Raw genomic sequence first — 7,255 nt, 5'->3', positions numbered from 1 at the left:
AGAAAGCCTTAGACTGAGGAGAAGCAGGCCATAAGTTACCAGCTTAATTAAGCCATTACAGTTTTTAGGGTTTTTTAAATATAGGCAATTTGAATATATAATTGAACCTGAGCACAGCCTCATCCTATGTTTCCTGCTCAGAACCAGATTGTTATGGACAACAGCTGGAGTAACCTTCTGGGAGGACAGAGTCAGTTCCTCATGGTCACTGTGGTCTCCACGATGGATTTATGAGTTGGCTTCTTCTCTTGGCTTGGCCCCAAAGTGGGGGGGCTTGACCCCTTGAAATGTCAGGTACAGAGGTCAACCCCACAGACAGTGCTGGATGTTCAGCTTATCCCCCAATGTTCTCAGGAAGGATATACCACATGTTCTTCTATAGAGAAGCCTACAGAATGGGCTTGGGGGAAGCATTGTCTTTAGAAAAATAATTCTCCACTCCAGCCTTGAGGTTAGAGAGAGGGAGCTAAGATCACAGTTTAATGTTCTTTAAGTATGACTAGCAGAGCGTGAGGTCAATCTAAATCTCTCCTTGGGAGCAAGTGCACATTTGGAGAAAGTGCAAGAAGTGCATCACTTATGCTGTGACCCTAACTCAGCACTTCCAGGATTAGGTGATTTTACTAGTTGATAGCTGTTTACTCCAACAGGGTAGAATATTTCTTGTTTAACAACATATTCAGTGCATTAGTTTTTATCTCAGATTAACTCTAATCCCCGCTGTCTTCAATACACAGAGATCAACAAGTATATACATACATGGAGATGTTAAGAGAAATTTCGCTGTGCTCCCTTGGGCAGCATGTGTACTAAAATTGGAATGATACAGAGAAGATCAGCATGGCCCCTGTACAAGGATGACATGTCAATTCATGAAACCATCAGGCATAAGCCCTGAAACTATGCAACTCTCAGAAAACATAGGTGGTAAACTCCTTGACGTTGATCTTAGCGATGAATTTTTTTTGATTTCTCACCACAAGCAAAACCAACAAAAGCGAGATGAAACATGCGGGACCAAGTCAAACTGAAAAGCTCTGCATAGCAAAGGAAACCAAGACAATGAAAAGACAACCTAGCAAATGGTTGTATCTGATAAGGGGCTAGTATTCAAGACTGATCAAGAATTCATGCAGGGGCACCTGGGTGGTTCAGTTGGTTAGGCGACTGCCTTCGTCTCAGTTCATGATCCTGGAGTCCCAGGATCGAGTCCTGCATCAGGCTCCCTGCTCAGCAGGGAGTCTGCTTCTCCCTTTGACCCTCCCCCCTCTCATGTTCTTTCTCTCTCTCCGATAAATAAATAAAATCTTTAAAAAAAAAAAAAACTCATGCAGCTCGATAGTCATAAAAACAGGCTGGTTAAAAAATGGGCAAAGGATCTGAATAGACATTTCTCTAAAGACGACATGCAGAAAACAGGTACAGGTAAAGGTGTTAAAAGTCACTAATTATCAAAGAAATGCAAATCAAAAGCACTAGATTCCACCTCCCATTTGTTAGAAAGGCTGTCAACAAGGAGACAAGAACTAAGTGTTGGTGAGGATGGGGAGAAAACAGAAATTTAGCGCATTGTTATAGAAATGTACACTGGTGCAGCCATTATGGAAAACACTATGGAGATTCCTCAAAAAACTAGAACTATCCTATGATCTAGCAATTCCACTTTCTGGATATTTACCTTAAAAAAACAAACAACACTAACTGGAAAAGATATGTACACCATGTTCACTGCAGCATTACAATAGTCAAGTTATGGAAACAACCTCAGTGTCCATTGATGGATAAAGAATGTTTACATACATGCATGCACACACATATATGATGTAATATTATTCCGCCACAGAAAAGGAGGAAATTGTGCCATTTGCAACAACACAGGTAGATCTTGAGGGCATTGTTAGAAGGGGGAGAAAAAAAAAACCTTAGGATCTCATATGTGAAATCTTAGAAAAACAAACTCAGATACAGAGAACAGATTGGTGGGTGCCAGATGCAGGGAGTGGAGGTATGAAAGAAATGCACGAAAGCGGTCAAAAGGTACAAACTTCCAGTTTTAAAATAAATCATGAGGATGTAAAGTATAGCATGGTGACTATAGCTAATAGTACTGTGTTGCATATTTCAAAGTTACTAAGAAAATAGATCTTAAAAGTTCTCATCACAAGAAAGAGAAAGTAACTATGTAGGGTGAAGGATAACTAGATTTGTTGTGATCATTTCATAACATGCACAAATATCGAATCATTATTTTGTACACCTAAAGCTAATATAAGGCTATGACAATTACACCTCAATAAAAAATAAAAATTAAAAACTTTTGCTGGGTACGTGCTTCTGATAAAAGAGTCCCAATCCCATACCACCTTTCAGCTGCTGGCAGTCATGTGGCCTCTCCTTTAAACTAGTTCAACCTGAGAGCTAGAAGGGGCGGGGATTAGGGTTGAGCAAGCAAGAGAGGTAATATGGGTTGGGAGAAATGGCCTGTAATGGGTCACAGAGGAAAATGTTAAGAATCAGTGAATCCGCAGGTTTCCTCCAGTTCTAGTAATTCTTTGTATTAGTTCAGTATTTTCATAGTGATGAAACAGTTTGTGTTTTTCGATCATCCTAAATATTCCATTGACATTGGCATTAAATCACATGTCTAAAGTATCAGTTAATAAAATCTCAGAAGTAGGTATTTTTAGGTCAGATTATACACACACACATATACATACAAATAAACATTCTATATATATGCACAATATGCATTATATTATATGAGACAAAGAGAGAAATTCTTAAGAGATTAGAAGCCAAGTTCCATACTTCCTAATATAAAGCTAGATTAACTTGAACTTCAATTTTACTTGTGTTCACATAGAGGATTATGGTCTGCTTTTCCAAATGGTAGCCTCCCAGAAAAATTTTCTATAAACCCCAAATGGTGTGTCCACCTGCCCTCCCTTTTTCCTACTAAAAGGTTAACTCAGTTGAATCCATTTTATGTAAACTTGGTTGAACGAAAACTTGGATTTGTTAAAACATACACAATGATGTGCATTTGAAATGGACACTCTGGAAATCTTTAGAGAATGTGTTCTTTAATGAGCTTAAATGCTTGGATTAAAAGAAAACTAAAATTCATGCAGTTTTCCAAGTAAACACCCTGCATTATAGGAGAACTATGCCAGTGCTGTCCCCTGTGTTTGCAGTGGAGAAAGTGTGCCAAGTAAGGATAAGTAAATATCCTTTACTCTTGTTTAGGAAGTTAAATTCCAAAGAAACTTTCCCTGAAATATGTTAGCATACAATAGGTAAATTTTTGAGTATCTTAAAATTATGCTAGTGTTCTCCCTACCCTTTTTTTTTTTTTTTAAGATTTAAAGATTTATTTGAGAGAGAGAGAGAATACAAGCTGAGTCGGGTGGAGCAGAGGGAGAAACAGGCTCCCCGCTGAGCAGGGAGCCTGACTCAGAGCTCCATCGCAGGACCCTGACCTCATAGCCTGAGCCAAAATCAAGAGCCGGATGCTTAACTAACTAAGCCACCCAGGTGCCCCAGGACATGTATTTTTGATGTGTACCTTACACATAGTAGCACTTGATAAATCCTTGTTTTGAATCATCCTTGATAAGAGGAACACTAAAAAGCAAAACCTATGGAATATAATGAAAGGAAGAAAATAATAGTGCAGATGGTCAAATCTAAAAGGATAGGGTAAGTCAGTGATGCTCTGTCCCCCCTTTGCCAGCCCCAAGTTCTACCAACTCACATTTTGAATCCTCTGAATTTCTTCAGTTCCTTGGGCCACATGGGAGAACATGCTGTATTTCCAAATGTACCCAACCAGCTATCCAAACACCTTCAAAGTTGAGATCCCTTGCTTTGAAATGAGTTCACCAACTCCTGCAACTCCCGAAACTGAGGTTAGTGAGTGCTGCATGGTATTATATATAGTAACTCCACGCCTTACAGCCAAATGCCATTGGTTCAATTACTCAGAACAGTGGTTCTCAAACTGTAGCAAGTATCAGAATCACCTGAAGGGCTTTTAAAAACACACAGGGCTAGATTCCACCCCCAGAGTTTCTGATTAAGGAGGTCTAGACTGGGACCCAAGAATTTCATTTCTAACAAATTCCCAGGTGCTATTGAGGCTGCTAGTGTAGGGTATGAGGACAACATTTTTGAGGATCTCTGGTCTAGGGGGCCCAATTGCTTTTCAGATGAATAGGAACTTTTCTAGAAACATCTGTCAGCAAAAGTCCTTGGCACTTCTGACCTCAGTGAGGATTTGAGTAGGTGTAATAGGGGCATGGACTATGAGCAAGAGGTGAGAAGGTCAAGTGCATTAGATTTCTATTCCATCAATCCTCAAGCTCTAGGGCTGAGAACTATAGGTATTCTAGGTGCCCAGTGGGTTTTCAGGTAATTAAGCTTTTAAAGGATGAAGTCTGCCAGCTTGCAATTTGAAGGCAAGCAGGCAAAAGCTTGTGAGAGAAAAAAGATACGGCCTTAAGGTGCTTGCCCAGAAGCTTTGAATTTATCTGATCTAACCAGGTCATGACTTGAGGGGGATGAAATTCTGCTTGTTAAAATAATCACTTACATTTCCTAACATTTGGGTAGAAGACCTCAGGGAAACGTAGTTCTCTTTAAACTCTGCAGATTTGTGGATTGCATCCCCTCACAGGTGTAGCCCTTGGAGACTATGTAATTAAGAAAATGGAATAGTATAGGAACATCTGCATACAGAGTTAAGATGATTGGAACGAATCACACATCCGTCATAGAGGAACTGATGTTAGGCATATATAATCATAGCTTGATTATCAAACTATCCTAAATAGAAATAGAAATGGGATACAAAGTAAAGAGAGCTTTCTGAGCTAAGGGTTAAAGGACAAATAGAAAGCAGGTGTTCCTAAACAGAGCTTTACTGTTGCATTTATCTGCACTACTCGTGTAATTTAGAAAGAGATGCATTCATTGTATAGTCTTTGTGGAAGCATGGTTTTATTTCTCATCCTTGTTCTCCTTTCCTTTTTCAATTTGACAGATACAACATGAGTCCCTACTTGTGCAAAACAGCGCACTAGATGTTTTTTGGATACAAACATAAGTAGGACATGTAAGCCTCTACTCCCTCGTAAGAGGCCATAATGCTTGTCAAATTACAAAGTGTAGTAGAAAGCCACCAACACACAGAAAGAGGTACAAAAGGTATGATTTGAGGAATGTGGAAGAGGGGTTATCATGTGTTCCTCTTACAGAAACCCTTCATTAAGAGAATCACCCCAACTCAACAAGAGGCTCGATGAGACGAGAACCATAACTGTAGGTATCAATTAAATTAATGATGCATTTTCCACAATGACTCACAATTAGTAGGAGAGCCAGATAGTCCAAGATTCAGAAATAGAAGATTAAATACCCTCCTCCTTAAAATTAATCCCCATGACCCTGAGCTTTGAGTCACACAGGTACCCTAATCCCTTAGCCAATGTCTTCAGACTACAGCCTGTTAGACTCTGATCTAGTCCCTTGACCTACGTACCTGGGCTGTATGTATGCTCTTAACATGTTTTGTCTTGATATTCTTCCTTCCTGTGGGTGCAGAATCTCTTTATTGCTTTTGTACTGCCCAGGATGTCTCTTCTATTTCTTTCTTTGAAAAGCAAGCTATACCACTTTCTTCCCTCAGAAACAAAACTTGAATTCAATTGCTTTTTCATGAGGACTAAAATGTACAATCCTAAATACAAATGTTAGGGGATACCTGGAGTCCCCTTATAATTTGGGATATCTGGAGTCCTGAAAAGACAGTGATAGAGGATGCATGTAAGCCCTCCTGCATACCTTGTAACTGTGTGTTCAAGGGAGCTGGGATTTTTTTTAAGTATTTATTTATTCATTTGTTTATTTATTTATTTAGAGAGAGAGAGGGAGAGAGAGAGAGCAGGGGAAGGGGCAGAGTGTGAGGAACAAAGACAATCCCAAGCAGATTCTGCACTGGGTGTGGAGCTGAATGCAGGGCTTGATCTCATGACTCCAAGATCATGACCCTGAGATCATGACCTGAGAGGAAATCAAGAGTCGACGCTTAACCAACTGAGACAGCCAGGTGCCCCAAGAGAGCAGAGATTTGAAGAAGACTTCAAATGGTTGGTAGCATTTGAAATCATTTTAAAGCAAATTGTGGTGGGGATATTTGTATAATAAAATAGGCTTATGCATAAAGTATGGTGTTTTTTTCTAGACACTGAGAGTATTGTAATATTTACCTCATCTACCCTTCATGTGTGGGCTATCCAAATGACCGGCAAGTCAATCTAAGCCCAAAACTTCTGTCCCTGCTGCTTGGGGCATTGACATTAGCTGTTTGATCAGTTCATTCTGTTTCTAGTTCTCAATTTAAAAAATAATAATAATAAATAAGTCTCACTTTTGAACATTCTACATAGGGTTTTAATTTTCTTGCACCATTTTAGGAATTGGATTAAATGTTAGTCAATTGAAAATCTGTTTTGGAATGGAGTTAGGATAATTACAAAGCTTTGTGCAGGGAAATTTTGTGTGGAACTGGTCTCCTTCTCAATTACATTTTTATTTTTGAGGAAAGAGGGCAAGTGATTTTTTTCATTAGCTAGCTCAGTGACCAACACCATCAGCTGGCTGGACAATTTCCAATAATTAAAATTGTTTCCCAAGTATACCCTGATAATCAACCACAAAAATATCATCAGTGATCCTCCCATGTTCATTTTGTTAGGGATCAGTTGGGGATAGTCCCCGACCTTAGAACTGAACACATGGAATGATATCTTACCACCTAATTTATCACAACATATTCTTGTGTGATAAAAGATGTCATCCAAATGACATAGTTTCTGCGTTATGTGCCGTGGGCGTAGTCCTCAGAAATGGAGTTGAGGAGCGGAACCAGATCCAGCGATGTTACCCATCAGTGAACTCCTCCTTCCTGTTCAGCTCCATTGGATCACTTCATTTTGAGTACCATGGCAACTCCATCAGTAGGATTCAAAAGAGAGCCTGAAGCATTCAAAAGATTGACTCAGCACCCTTAGTGTCCTTACTTTCATGTGCACTGGTGAAGAACTGGGTCTCAGACCAAGAGCCTTTCTCAAACCCCCACACTCACAGCCTCACCATAATTATATGCCTTGAAACCATCAAGGTAATTTCATTATGCCTTTGACTCTATTCAAGCCAGTCACAGGAAGAAACCCCAGCCTCCTAGGTCATGTCCTAG

At 39.7% G+C, this 7,255-nt stretch overlaps 1 non-coding gene across 1 annotated transcript; it reads left to right on the top strand.

Moving 5' to 3' along the window:
• The first annotated feature begins 785 nt into the window (after nucleotides 1-785).
• Nucleotides 786-892, top strand: LOC113923965. Its single transcript, XR_003520474.1, has one exon. It is a non-coding gene; the product is annotated as a U6 spliceosomal RNA (small nuclear RNA).
• Nucleotides 893-7,255: the final 6,363 nt, after the last annotated feature.

This window comes from Zalophus californianus, chromosome 15, assembly GCF_009762305.2.
Source record: "Zalophus californianus isolate mZalCal1 chromosome 15, mZalCal1.pri.v2, whole genome shotgun sequence".
Lineage (NCBI taxonomy): Eukaryota > Metazoa > Chordata > Mammalia > Carnivora > Otariidae > Zalophus > Zalophus californianus.
This window is presented reverse-complemented; position numbering and strand designations above follow the sequence as displayed.